Source organism: Parasteatoda tepidariorum, chromosome 1, assembly GCF_043381705.1.
Source record: "Parasteatoda tepidariorum isolate YZ-2023 chromosome 1, CAS_Ptep_4.0, whole genome shotgun sequence".
Taxonomy (NCBI): Eukaryota; Metazoa; Arthropoda; class Arachnida; order Araneae; family Theridiidae; genus Parasteatoda; species Parasteatoda tepidariorum.
In genome coordinates, this window is record NC_092204.1 from 83,931,683 (window position 1) to 83,947,635 (window position 15,953).

Sequence of the window (15,953 nt, forward strand, 5' to 3'; positions counted from 1 at the left end):
GTCATTATATTTTCGCAACCACGTGTGTCCAACCCTTATAATATTAATAGCATAATAAGCTTCAGAATATCCATAATGATACATATTTTAAAAAAAAGCTCATAATTAACTAAAATTTTATAGCTATAAAAATATCAAAGAAAAGTAAAATGGTATAAAAATTTCTCTTTCCATGAAAAAACTGAAAGTATAGCATTTGAAAAGAGAATTCCTGAATTACACCTTTATATACTTAAGTAGTGTCGCTGCTATCGCCACCGTATTTCGAACTCCATGCATTTTTACATTTAAAAAAATTCTAATTTTTGACTTTATTGTGAGACACTTTAAGTTTGTTCATTTAAGAATTTTCAATTATTCAGTTCTGCTCGAGAAGCTCTGGATTGTTTTTTTGATGAGTTTAGAAGATGTCTGGGACATGATGTCGAATCTGAAGTATTGTCAGGCAATGCAATAATTGCTGACGAAACCATTATATTGATGGGAGTGAAAAGTCTATTGGAGGATATGTGCAATACATCGAGCCGTTTATATAAAAGTAACGTATAATATTTCTTTTTAACAATCATCTCGTAAATTTTGGATCTTTTTGAACATAAATGAAGTTCAAATTTACCCCAAACATAACATGTTGCTTAGTTGTGAATATTATCATCTTTGTCGTCATTTCTGCAACAGCCCGTTGAGGGTCAGGGGGCTACAGAGGTTAAGGTTTCCCAACCCCATAACCAGCGGTATGTTTATGGCAATTTTAACAGCATTGGGTACTTGCACTGCAAGAGGAAGAAGATGACCGATGCCCCCACATGTGACCTATGACGTCATCACCGACCAATCATATCAGCAGTATGGAGTATTAATGTTAAGTTTCTCTGCATAACTTAAAATGTTAATTGACGTTAATTGAATACAGAGCCGTATAGCACATCGGATTTGTTGAAATATAATTCTTTCTCGTCTACTTCTTTTACTCAACTTAAACTTATTATTTGTTTATGTATTTTATTGTAACCGAGATATATTTTTGTTTTGTGTACCTGACAACTTCGATGCATAATAAGTTTTTTTTATGTTCTACTTGGATTCGTTCTGTGTTAAGTCTTTGTATAAATGTATAGTGGTTGAATTGAAATCTTTGTGAAAGAATATAGGCTTTGTTCCTTAAGCGAGTTGGTACTTACAGACTTGACTTACTCGAAATAGAATGGAAAGAACAGTTGCCTACGTTAACAAATGCCTCGTTTCTACAGCCAATCAGGATCGAAATACCCACACTACGTAACTTGTAGGTATCCCATTCCCCACAGGCTGCTTTTACCGCTCAGGAAAGCTGGTACCAACCGATCTGAAGCTAGGCTAGTTTCAAGCTGCCACTAGGGATCGAACCTCAGTTCTTCTCTACGAACTGAGAAGAGTACCTTATAGACTGCGCGGACGCGGTTCAGCTGCATTAAGGTCACAGTAAATTTGCACCCTATTATGATACAAAATACCAATTTTACAACTCAACATTGATTTTACTTAGAATGTGCTTATGCCAATTTTTTCGTGCCCACGAATTGTAGTGGAAAGCAACCTAAATCGGTATATATTTTATTTTTTGAGCCTAAATCGAGATTCAAAATTATAGAATTATGCAAACATTTAATTTAGGATCTACCTAAAGATAATGTAAAAAATGTTAGATATCAGTGACGAATTTTTGTTTGCCTAAATTTTTATGAAAATAAAACCTTCAGAAATAAAAACAAAACTGCTATCGAACAAAAAGTGCAAAAGAGGTTCAGCCAGGCACCGAAATCATTTCTTTGCTAATTCATAATTACACGATTGATATTCACTGACATTCATTTCTATATTTCGAAATTTACATATGTTAAATGCAAGCCTGATATTATGTCGACGAAAATGGTGGTAGAGAAAATTCACAGAAAATTACGAAAAAGAAAATTTATAATTATGAAATCTTTCTTAAGGTATCGTTCTTTAAGGTAATCGTTCCTTAGGGCAATCAATTCAAAATGACATTTCCTTGTGTGTCTTTTCTTCATATTCTGCACCTATTAAAAGCTCTATAGCCATTAAAAAGGTGTTAATTTAGGTGAATCAGTTTATAAAACATCATAATTGTATGCTTTATACAATTAAACTAGCAATTATTAAAAATTAGTAAAAAAGCTTCAGCAGTTGAAAAATTTATTGATTTCGGCAATAAAATAAATGCTTGGTCTAAATGATTCTAGGGATTGTACTTTAAGAAATATTCAATGTAGAAAAGCGATTGATACATGGAAACATCCATATACTGAACAAGTTCCTGGTACATACTAAAAATATTCATAGTGTATATTTCACTCGGCACACATCCCAATGGTGAACCAGTTGTAGCATCAAAGATCCTTGCTTGCTGACAGCTCATTTTAGTCATGAACGAATTTCTCTGAGAATTTATAGCTTGTTCTTTAATTATATATCTTTAATTATTTATCTTTATTTTTATGTGTCAAATAAGCTCAACCATGTAAGAAACACTCCTCCAAATTAGTATTGTGAAAGGTATCTAAAATCGCGTGTTTATTTTATTTACAGTTCTGCTTTTGCGAAGCATTTCCATAAAATTAAATACAAAAATATAAGCAGGAATTGGAATAAAGCAAAATTTTAAAAACGTATTATGCTAGATCAAATAACGTAGTGGTCATGTTAAAAACAATTAATACATAGAAAAAAAAATTAATTTCTTTTTAAATTTTTAATTGTTAATGTATTTTTTAATTTTGTTCCTGATTGGAAAGTGTTGCCACTCTTTTTCAAAACCTCAATCGTATAGAAAATGGGAAAACGTTATACTCAGTAATTTTATGTATTCAAAAAGAAAAACCTTTTTAATCTTAGGCGGAAATGAAGACTGACATCATTGAATCATATCATATTGATGCCATTGTCGATAGGACTAACAATTTATAACATTTACACAGTTTTTGACTTCACCTATTTACGTGTCTGGCATACTAATTGAAGATATTTTTTTTTTTTAAGAAAGCATTATTATATTTAAAACAACCTCATTTAGTATGGTTAAAAATCATTTTAAAACGTTCCCAGCCCAAGCAAACTACTGAATACTGCTTGTTTTGTTAGGGAATACTTTCTAATTGTTCTCAATTTCTTTTAAAGTTTATAGCGAAAACTACCAATGTCTGCAAGAGGTCTTGAATAGCACTGAACTGCTAGACATGTGTGGTCTTCAAGCAGCCATGTGATACCAAAGATACAAAGACGGTATATCTAGAGGCAGTGACAAAAGTGATTTTAAATGCTTGTAAGAGTAGACTTTCTTTATTTCTACTTAATCTCTTTTACCCTTTCAAGAGCGATGGGATAAAGATTGTCCAATTAATTTTAGACACTCATATAACTCACTCAAACTGTACAATCAGCCTTCACTTTGACCAATTTTTTTCGAGTTTTCACTTACATATTCGTTAATAAAACAATGTAATAAATGGACTATCAACGTCTGTGCTTGTGTGTGTATGGGAGGAGGCAGGACTTTTGTGTGCAATTTATTCATCTAAGAATGTTTCTAAAGTAATTATGACCACAAGTTGACAATTAACTGACTCTAAACGCTGATAGTGAAATTAATATGTTTAGAGTAAATACATGTTACAACTGCTGCTTTATATTGCACCTGTTTAAATGTAAAAGTGTAAAGGTAGAGGTTCATTAGTTATGTTTTTTGAACAAGAAGTGCGATAGAACAAACTGTTCTGGAATTATGAGGGAGAGATACACGCTGACAAACAAACAAGCAAACTTTTCGTTTAATTATTGGGAATTAGTTTTAGTTTTCACTTTCATGTGATTAAACTGAGTCTTATTATGTGATTTATCTATCCAATGAAAATGCATGGATTTAACCTCATTCTTATCTGATTTTAATCACTCAAAATATTGAAAACAGTGTGAGGATAAAACAAATTGCTTCATAATAGATGCGTATACCATAATTCTTAACTTGACTAAAATTTTGGTTTAATTTTTTTTTCCTCTACAAAAGATAAAATTGACTTTTTTCCTTTTATCTCTAAAACCGAGGAAGGGGAGAAATTCCTCGTTATGAAGAATTACTAATTGTGTGATATTTACAGCCTTTTTTGTGTCTAGTCTTCAAGTGAAAAGCTACTTTGTAGAAGTACCATTTCTTAACGCCAAAAGTACAGTAACTTAGCTTTTAATAAATTTGAAGGCTTTTTAAAGGAGAATTTTTCGATGATACTAAATTCTTCAAGTCTAAATTCGTCAAGTGGGAAAAGTATTGCAAAATATATGAATAAATAAATAATGAAAAATAAAATATATGAATAAATAAAGTCAGTGACAAAATTATCTGAATTGTAACTCACTTTAAATTCTATAATTCTTTATGAATGAAATGCAATTAAGAACACTGATCTCGCACATTTTGGCACGTTTTTTTTTATTTAGATTACCTGAGATCAAGCAGCATAAGAAATAATTTGCAAGCCCTAAGCCTAAAATACCTCAGAATCTACAACTATAATTATTTTAGCATTTTACATATTTTAGATGATATTAATTTTTTTAAAGTTTGCAGTGTATCTAACATTTTAAAACCACGCAACAGATTTATTTCTGATTTTAATTCAATACAGTAAAAACAGAGCTTAAACCTACATTTCCCTTAATTCTTAATAATTCTTAATAATTATTAGTTAGTTTCATGGAATAATTTTAAATAAAATTCAAACGTGTTATGGCATTATTGAATATAAAAGTGATGACCAACAGTGACAGTTCTTTTCTTTACATTAAAAATTATAGACTTGAAGCCACTGTCTTAGGATGTATATCAGAAAATGTTACGACTAGATGTGGAGATGAAGCTGGATTCTTTGTGGTTGAAGAAGTGCACCGCAACAAATTTTTAAAACTCGCGTCATGTACTCCTCAGCAAATTCTCCAACTCCAAAACAGCTATCTGTTCTCACTGAACCTGGAATCAAGTAGACGAAGGATCTATCAACGGGCTTTCGATTTATGAAGAAAAAGAAAATGATCACAGTATAAAATACTACTTTTCTTCATTGTAAATTGCGTTTGGTACATTAAAATGCCCACAAACATGTTTACCAATAAATTTTTTTGCAATTTGCTTGCAATGTTTATATGGTACCAGTAACACTATGAGGAAAATCAAGAGGAAGTCTCAACTGTTTTTCAATTGGAAACCAGAAAAAATTTCAAGGCGAAATCTCGCTGGTACGTAATACTTGTAATTACCTCATGCAGAGCAGATTTCATTAGAGTAGAGGTATCTAACTTTTTGCCCACAAGTAAGGAGTGAAACACGACAATTTTTGAAGTGACAGGTTGATAACAGATGTTTAGCGTTAGTTTATATTTTGACAATTGTAGGATTCTATTGTGGGACATTACTTTGACAATTGTACGATTCAAAACTAGGACTAACACTAATGAATAACAAACTATATGTTGTTAAAGCACCAAATACTACCATGATGTAACCACGATTTATATTAAGAATGTTGCAAGCAGATATATGTAAACTCTTTTTTCTCTTGATGGACTTGAATATTTCAATCTTATATATATTTGCTTCTGTTTTTCTCAGTTCACTTTCGTAAATTTTTTCCACTATTCTTTTTAATCGTTGATGATTATTGCTGACATCCGACGCTATAAAAGACAAAAATGCAATCGAAATGGTGGTAAAAAATATCATATACATAAAATCGACAATAAAAATAGTATTCACCTCAAGGCCTGAGAGTAGTACTCTATAAAAGTAAGAACTCATATGTAGAAAGAATAAAATAGAAATTAGAAATGTGGGAGTTGAGAATGTTTTGTTGAACTCTCGAACAGTTAAAAGGATTACCTGAAGTTCATTAACATTCTTCATTAAAAAAATATCTAGTTCTGTTTTGCGCAGTTTCTTTTCTTGCTCGGTCATCAAAAAGTTACAATTAGAATATAATAAACACAGTAAAATATTAACTAAACAGGGAAAAGACAACGTAAAAATAATGTATTGGATGTAACTGATGAAATTAATAAGACTCAAAATCCGCGAGTCCACATAGTAACCGAATAATGAATTAGCTTCTTTCAAGACAAGCACAACTATCAAAGAAGCATGAATTAGAACAGAACTTAAAGTAATGATTACCGCTGAGTTTATATAAATAGATTTGTCGTAACGTGTAATGAAAAAATCTGAATTCAATTTGTTCAATTTTAAAATGTGTTTTAAAATGTTTCCCCGATTTCGTTTTAAAATAATCCACAAGGTAATTGAAATGCCTGTTATAATCCAATTGCAAATCACTGATCTTGCGTACTGTGGGTACTTTGTCAAGAGAATAACAGCCACGTAGGAACTATAAAAGATATTAACAGCCCAAAATGATAAAACACTGCAATGTAAAATATGAGCTGTACGTTTTGTATATGTTCTGGGATTGATGTTGATTCCCGTAGTCGCAAGGATTCTCCACAAATACTTGTTATATTTGAAAGCAAAGTTTTCAAGTCTTGGAAATTTCATAGTTATGTTTTCAGTATACATATTTTTTAAATATTCAAGTTTGATTAGAAGTTACGTAAAATAACTACGCACACGCTTTGCTTTCTCTTTACCGACAAACAGGCCAAAGTTCATCATTGGACCAGAATTCATTTCAATTCTAAGTGTCAATCTTTAGTCTTGGGGAGAGGGAATAAAAATTATTGTATCAAACAACAAATAATTTTTATTACACGATAATATTGGGTAAAAGATCCAAAACTTATATGCACATATCAATGGCGTTAGACTCAAATCTTCATTCAAATTTAAATATTACGAGAATTTATTAAAACTTCCTAATAGCAAACCTTCTCCGTAATTTGACAAATAACACTAAGAAAAATTGATGCTATATATGAAGGCCTTTCTTAAATACAACTCGAATTTTTAAACTTCACTTTCATGTTCAAACTTGTCTATCTTAGTTTTAAAATTTATACATCTTCTGCTTCTTTTATGTTGCCAACAAAGAGTACCACAAAATAGACAAATTAAATACTCAGTTTAAGTACTCTTTTGTTGTCAATATTATGATTTTCCAGTTTTCTTTGCATAAAATTTCAGAGCTAATTAAAATAAACACAAACTTAAAAACACAAGCTAAAAAATAAACACAACTTAAAATAAACCAAAACTTCTTCTGATCTTTATTAATGAATTTCATAAAACTCTATCAATTTTTATAATTAAAAAATTTGTTTTGAAATAAATTCTTTACAAAAATCCAGGCTCGTGTAATAAATTTACTTTACCTATAGTGTTTAAGAAAAGAGATAATTGCATTTAAGGTCAATCTGTTATATCTTCGACATATTGAGCTGCAATTTATGACAAGAAAGATTCCAAGAAAATTAGAAATCGATCACATGAAACGTAAATATCTCATTGATCAGAAGAAGTTTTGGTAAAACATGGCCTCGCATTTTTTGTTTCCTTAAAAGAAGAAAAAGTAATTATTAAAAAAAAAATTTCTGCGGAAACCTTTTCTCGCGCCCTTTTTGAGATCAGGTTAAATTTTTTATTTTTTTTTATTTTCCTAAAAAACCTTTTGATCATAAAATATTATTCGATTTTGGATATTTTTTATAAAATAGCGGGAAATAAATACGGCGTTTTAATGGGTTAAAAGAAATAGCGATTGGGAATTTTCAGAATTTCTTTCCTAAATGTAGAACAATAAAATTATACTTTTAGTGATTTTGAATACTTAGTTGAATACTTCACATTTATCTGTTTTTCGACTTTTCTAAGCTTCTCTGACATTTTTTTTATCCAAAACTGGTCTGGATAGTGGTTAAAAATTTTCTTATGTAAATTACACGAAAACAGAGAAATTTATCGAAAACCTGAAATTGACAAATCTATGTAAGTAGGTAGGTACTTAATTTACGTCCCACTAAAGCTATATAATACTACATGCTTTTTTAAACAATGCTGATTTTAGAATTGTATTTGCATAATTCTTTTCAAGTAAAATCAATAGATTATTTAACAACACCGAGAGCTACAGTTCTTAGATTCCGATAGAGTGACAATCTTGTATTTCGCAAACCTCTAATGTGCATATTTCTATGTTTACGATAAAAGNATGCTTTTTTAAACAATGCTGATTTTAGAATTGTATTTGCATAATTCTTTTCAAGTAAAATAAAGAGATTATTTAACAACACCGAGAGCTACAATTCTTAGATTCCGATAGAGTGACAATCTTGTATTTCACAAACCTCTAATGTGCATATTTCTATGTTTACGATAAAAATTTATGTAAGTGTATCGATATATTTATGTGCGGAGAGTAGTTTTCGACTATATCAAATTTCATCTGTGAAAAGGACCTCAACATAGAATCGAGGTAACATATCTTATGTACTAGAGAATTGGAATTATATTTTTGTAGTGGCAGATGTACTACAGAACTCCCCCACCAGAATTTGATCTATGATAGAATTCGATGAACGGTTACCACTAGTTAATTCATTGCTGTTTTGTAAGAAGCCGGGAGAGATGTATTAAGATCACCGTACTTTTTGAGTGCTGATCGTGAGAGCTGATTGAGTTCACGGTCGTGGTCGCTCCTGCGTTACCTTTAGTAGTCGAGTGTATACGTTGGACGTTGTGTTGTGATCGAGATTTTGAAGTGACAGCGTAAAGGAGGCCAATGTCGCAGTCACAAGTAGCAAGTCAACTGTTCAGTGTGCACCATTCATCGAAGTAGGGGAGTTTAGATCGAAGTGGGCGTTACTGTTAAGATAAACGCGTTCATTTCGAAGTTTCTATCAAAGTAGGCATGCTCAAATCACGTCCGAATGTGGTGATAGTAGTTAGCGATAATATCAACCTTCATCTATGAAAAGGTATCCCACCATAGAATCTGGTTAACACCTCTTATATACTAGAGAATTAGAATATATACTAGAGAAGTACTGGTAGTCAGGATGTCGGCACTTTCAACCGTAAAATCAAGCTTTATTGGAACATTGTTACAAAACAAAAAAGCCCATTTACTGCAAGTTTTGCTGTGATAATGTAATATAAAATAACTGAATCACTCTAATTCAATAAATATTACAGTAAACTTCATGGTATAATATTTTATTGAAAAAATAAATTTTACGAATGATGCACTCAATACCGGTATTTTATATTGTAATTTGATCCGGAATTTTTTACAGTGAACTGGATTATAAAAAATAACATAAGAAACTGTATTAACTAAAATTTTCTTCTCAAATTTGTAATAACAAATCACTTTTAATTTTAAATGTTATCATAAGTAAATCATTACAAAGAAACATTATTTATGTCCGCTAATAGATCTTCATTGAATCATAAAGGAAATGTTTTTACATGGGAAATGGGGGTATAAGCATAAGCAAACATACCTTATAGTGCTAATATAAGTGAATAATTTAAAATATCACAAACTGTTTTATGTCAAGAAACGGCGACTACTGTGAAGCAACCATTAGGGTTTGTGAGCTGCAGCAAACAGAAAGCTTATATTCTTAGTATGGGAACTCTAGAGCCCTAGTATTTTTCAGCAATTTTTAATAACAGTTTTCTAATGTCATGCTGCGTAAGCAAAAATTTCAAATCACTAAACATAAAGTATCTTAGTAAACTCAATTATAATTTTCAAGTATTTCTGATATTTTGAAATCATGATATATTTTGTGATTTTGCAATATGTTTGAAATTGAAATACTTCAATAACATGAAAAAACTTTTTTATAAACCATAATAACTGGATTTTGTCTCAAAACAATATCTAAATACTATACATCTGGGGAAAATTGAAACAATAAATCTATACAATAAAGCTGAGTAAAAAATGTGATATAATGGTATTAATTAAGAAATTTTCCTACTTCTAATTTCTCTAAATAAGTTTTACTTCAATACAGTAAAAACAGAACTTAAACCTACATTTCCCTTTAATTCTCAATAATTATTAATTGATTTCATGGAATAATTTTAAATAAAATTCAAACGTGTTAGAGCATTATTGAATATAAAAGTGATAATCAACAGTGACAGTTCTTTTCCTTACTTTAAAAAATGTAGTATTGAAGCCACTGTCTTAGGATGTATATCAGAAAATGTTACGGCTAGATGTGGAGATGAAGCTGGATTCCTTGTGGCTGAAGAAGTACACCGCAACAAATTTTTAAAACTTGCGTCATGTACTCCTCAGCAAATTCTCCAACTCCAAAACAGCTATCTGTTCTCACTTAACCTGGAATCAAATCGACGAAGGGTCTATCAACGGACTTTCGATTTATGAAGAAGAAGAAAATGATCACAGTATAAAATGCTACTTTTCTTTATTGTAAATTGCGTTTGGTACATTCAAATGCCCACAAACATGTTTGCCAATAAATTTTTTTGCAATTTGCTTGCATTGTTTATATGGTACCAGTAAGTAAGAAGCGTTATGAGGGAAATCAAGAGGAAGTCTCGGCTGTTTTTCAATTGGTATCCAGAAAAAATTTCAGGACAAACTCTTGCTGGAACATAATACTTAGAAAGCAAATCTCATTAAAGCAGCGGTATCTAACTTTTTGCCCACAAGTAAGGAGTGAACCACGACAACTTTTGAAGTGACAGGTTGTTTACAGATGTTTAGCGTTAGTTTATACTTTGACAATTGTAGGATTCTATTCTAGGGTATTATTTTGACAATTGTAGGATTCTATTCTAGGTCATTATTTTGACAATTGTACGATTCAAAACTAGGGCTAACACTAATGAATAACAAACTATATGTTGTTAAAGCACCAAATACTACCATGATGTAACCGCGATTTATATTAATAATGTTGCAAGCAGATATATGTAAACTCTTTTTTCTCTTGATGGATTTGAATATTTCAATCTTATATATATTTGCTTCCGTTTTTCTCATTTCACTTTCGTAAATTTTTTCCACTATTCTTTTTAATCGTTGATGATTATTGCGGACATCCGACGCTATAAAAGACAAAAATGCAATCGAAATGGTGGTAAAAAATATCATATACATAAAATCGACAATAAAAATAGTATTCACCTCAAGGCCTGAGAGTAGTACTCTGTAAAAGTAAGAACTCATATGTAGAAAGAATAAAATAGAAATTAGAAATGTGGGAGTTGAGAATGTTTTGTTGAACTCTCGAACAGTTAAAAGAATTACCTGAAGCTCATTAACATTCTTCATTAAAAAAATATCTAGTTCTGTTTTGCGCAGTTTCTTTTCTTGCTCGGTCATCAAAAAGTTACAACTAGAATATAATAAACACAGTAAAATATTAACTAAACAGGGAAAAGACAACGTAAAAAAAATGTATTGGATGTAACTGAAAAAATTAATAAAACTCAAAATCCGCGAGTCCACATAGTAACCGAATAATGAATTAGCTTCTTTCAAGCCAAGCACAACTATCAAAGAGGCATGAATTAGAACAGAACTCAAGGTAATGAGTACTGCTGAGTTTATATAAATAGATTTGTCGTAACGTGTAATGAAAAAATCTGAATTCAATTTGTTCAATTTCAAAATGTGTTCTAAAATGTTTTCCCGATTTCTTTTTAAAATAATCCACAAGCTAATTGAAATACCTATTATAATCCAATTGCAAATCACTGATCTTGCGTACTGTGGATACTTAGTCATGAGAATAACAGCCACGTAGGTACTATAAAATATATTAACAGCCCAAAATGATAAAACACTACATTGTAAAATATGAGCTGTACGTTTTGTATATGTTCTGGGATTGATGTTGATTCCCGTGGCCGCAAGGATTCTCCATAAATACTTGTTATATTTGAAAGTAAAGTTGTCAAGTCTTGGAAATTTCATAGTTATGTTTTCAGTATACATTTTTTTTAAATATTAAAGTTTGATTAGAAGTTACGTAAAATAACTACTCTCACGCTTTGCTTTCTCTTTACAGACAAACAGGCCGAAGTTCATTATTGGACCAGAATTTATTTCAATTGTAAGTTTCAATCTTTAGTCTTGAAGAGAGGGAATAAAAATTATTGTATCAAACAATAAATAATTTTTATTACACTATAATATTGGGTAAAAGATCCAAAACTTGTATGACACAAATCTTCATTCAAATTTAAATACTACGAGAATTTATTAAAAATTCCTAGCAGCAAACCTTCTTCGTAATTTGACAAATAATACTAAGAAAAATTGATGCTATTATATGAAGTCCGTACTTAAATACAACTCTAACTTTTAAACTTCACTTTTATATTCATACTTACATATCTTAGTTTTAAAATTTATACATCTTCTGCTTCTTTTATGTTGCCAACAAAGGGTGCCACAAAATAGACAAATTAAAAACTCTGTTTAAGTACTCTTTTGTTGTCAATATTATGATTTTCCAGTTTTCTTTACATGGAATTTCCCAGCTAATTAAAATAAGCACTGTGATCTTTTATAATGAATTTCATAAAACTCGATCAATTTTTATAATTAAAAAATTTGTTTTGAAATTAATTCTTTACAAAAATCCAGACTTGTGTAATAAATTTACTTTACGTATAGTGTTTACGAAAAGCGATAATTGCATTTGAGGTCAATCTGTTATCTATACGACATATTGAGCTGTAATATATGACAAGAAAGATTCCAAGAAAATTAGAAATCGATCACATGAAACGTAAATATCTCATTGATCTGAAGAAGTCTTGGTAAAGCATGGCCTCGTATTTTTTGTTTCCTTAAAAAAAGAAAAAGTAATTATTAAAAAAATAATTCTGCGGAAACCTTTCCTCACGCCTTTTCTGAGTTCAGGTTAAATTTTTTATTTTTTAATTTTCTTAAAAAAACTTTTGGTCATAAAATATTATTCGATTTCGGGTAATTTTTATAAAATGGTGGGAAATAAAAATGGCGTTTTAATGGATTAAAAGAAATAGCTGTCGGAGCTAATAGAGTCTAGTGGACTGTAACGTTTGGTAATTTTTTATTGAATGAGAAAAGAACGCTAGAAAGCTACGCTTGGCGCATTACAATCTCGCCAATGAGGGCGCGGACATCCCGGCCCCCATTGAAATATTCTGACATTTGAATGTTTCAATAATCATAAAAATAACAATAATAATAGAAATAATAATAAAAATACAAATTTAAGCAATATTAATACAATTATTTTTTCACATTTTGAATTCAACATATAAATTTAAGTATTGTTAACAATTGGTAATACAGCAATATTTGAAATGCTTCTTTTGAAAATTCCATGAGGTGTGCGTACGAAAACCACACGGACATTATCNAGGTAGGTACTTAATTTACGTCCCACTAAAGCTATATATGCTTTTTTAAACAATGCTGATTTTAGAATTGTATTTGCATAATTCTTTTCAAGTAAAATAAAGAGATTATTTAACAACACCGAGGGCTACAGTTCTTAGATTCCGATAGGGTGACAATCTTGTATTTCACAAACCTCTAATGAGCATATTTCTTAGTTTACGATAAAAATTTATGTAAGTGTATCGATATATTTATGTGCGGAGAGTAGTTCTCGAACTATATCAAATTTCATCTGTGAAAAGGACCTCAACGTCGAATCGAGGTAACATATCTTATGTACTAGAAAATTGGAATTATATTTTTGTAGTGGCAGATATACTACAGAACTCCCCCACCAGAATTTGATATGTGATAGAATTCGATGAACGGTTACCACTAGTTAATTCCTTGCTGTTTTGTGAGAAGCCGGCAGCCGGGAGAGCTGTATTAAAAGCACTGCACTTTTTGAGTGCTGATCGTGAGAGCTGATTGAGTTCACGGTCGTGGTCGCTCCGGCGTTACCTTTAGTAGTCGAGTGTATACGTTGGACGTTGTGTTGTGATCGAGATTTTGAAGTGACAGCGTGAAGAAGGTCAAGGTCACAGTCACAAGTAGCAAGTCAAAAATTGAAATACTGCTATAACATGAAAAACTTTTTTATAAACCATAATAGCTAGATTTTGTTTTAAAGCAATATCTAAATACTATACATCTAGTGAAAATTGAAACAATAAATCTGAACAATAAAGCTGAGAAAAAATGATATATAATAGTATTAATTAAGAAATTAATACTATTATTACTTTTAATTTATTTAAAAAAGTCTTACTTCAATACAGTAAAAACAGAATTCAAACCTACATTTCCCTTTAATTCTTTAATTCTCAATAATTATTAATTAATTTCATGGAATAATTTTAAATAAAATTCAAACGTCTTATAGCATTATTGAACATAAAAGGGATAATCAACAGTGACAGTTCTTTTCTTTACATTAAAAATTATAGACTTTAAGCCACTGTCTTAGGATGTATATCAGAAAATGCTAGGGCTAACTGTGGAGATGAAGCTGGATTCTTTGTGGTTGAAGAAATACACCGCAACAAATTTTTAAAACTTGCGTCATGTACTCCTCAGCAAATTCTCCAACTCCAGAGCAGCTATCTGTTCTCACTTAACCTGGAATCAAGTCGACGAACGATCTACGAACGGGCTTTGAATTTATGAGGAAAAAGAAAAGGATCGCAGTATAAAATACTACTTTTCTTTATTGTAAATTGCGTTTTGTACATTAAAATGTCCGCAAACATGTTTACCATTAAATGTTTTTGCAATTTCCTTCCACTGTTTATATGGTACCAGTAAATAGGAAACGTTATGAGGGAAATCAAGAGGAAGTCTCAGCTGTTTCTCAATTGGTATCCAGAAAAAATTTCAAGACAAAATCTAGCTGAAACATAATACACGAAGAGCAGATATCTTTCAGGCAGCGGTATCTAACTTTTTGCCGACAAGTAAGGAGTGAAACACGACAACTTTTGAAATGACAGGTTGTTTACAGATGTTTAGCGTTAGTTTATATTTTGACAACTGTAGGATTCTATTCTAGGGCATTACTTCGACAATTGTATGATTCGAAACTAGGACTAACACTAATGAATAACAAACTATATGTTGTTAAAGCACCAAATACTACCATGATGTAACCACGATTTATATTAAGAATGTTGCAAGCAGATATATGTAAACTCTTTTTTCTCTTGACGGACTTGAATATTTCAATCTTATATATATTTGCTTTCGTTTTTCTCAGTTCACTTTCGTAAATTTTTTCCATTATTCTTTTTAATTGTTGATGATTATTGCGGACATCCGACGCAATAAAAGACAAAAATGTAATTGGAATGCTGGTAAAAGTTATCATATACATAAAATCGAAAATAAAAATTGTATTCATCTCAAAGGATGAGAGTAGTACTATATAAAAGTATGAACTCATATGTAGAAAAAATAAAATAGAAATTAGAAATGTGGAAGTTGAGAAAGTTTTGTTGAACTCTCGAACAGTTAAAAGAATTACTTGAAGTTCATCAACATTTTTCATTAAAAAAATATCTGGTTCTGTTTTGCGTAGTTTCTTTTCTAGCTCGGTCATCAAAAAGTTACAATTAGAATATAATAAACACAGTAAAATATTAACTAAACAAGGAAAAGCCAACGTAAAAAAAAAGTATTGCATGTAACTGATAAAAATAATAAAACTCGTAATCCGCGAATCCACATAGTAACCGAATAATGAATAATTATGTTCCTTCACCCCAAGCACGACTATCAAAGAAGCATGAATTAGAACAGAACTTAAAGTAATGATTACCGCTGAGTTTATATAAAGAGATTTGTCGTAACGTGTAATGAAACGTTCTGTATTCAATTGGTTCAATTTTAAAATGTGTTTTAAAATGTTTCCCCTATTTCTTTTTATTATAATCCACAAGGTATTTGAAATACCTATTATAATCCAATTGCAAATCACTGATC

The 15,953-nt window shown here is 30.5% G+C and overlaps 1 long non-coding RNA gene across 1 annotated transcript; it reads left to right on the plus strand.

The window, feature by feature from the left end:
- The first annotated feature begins 368 nt into the window (after positions 1-368).
- LOC139426990 (uncharacterized) lies at positions 369-5,610 on the plus strand. The gene is made up of 3 exons (XR_011638126.1): positions 369-538; positions 3,178-3,322; positions 4,849-5,610. It is a non-coding gene; the product is annotated as an uncharacterized lncRNA (long non-coding RNA).
- The last annotated feature ends 10,343 nt before the right edge of the window (positions 5,611-15,953 follow it).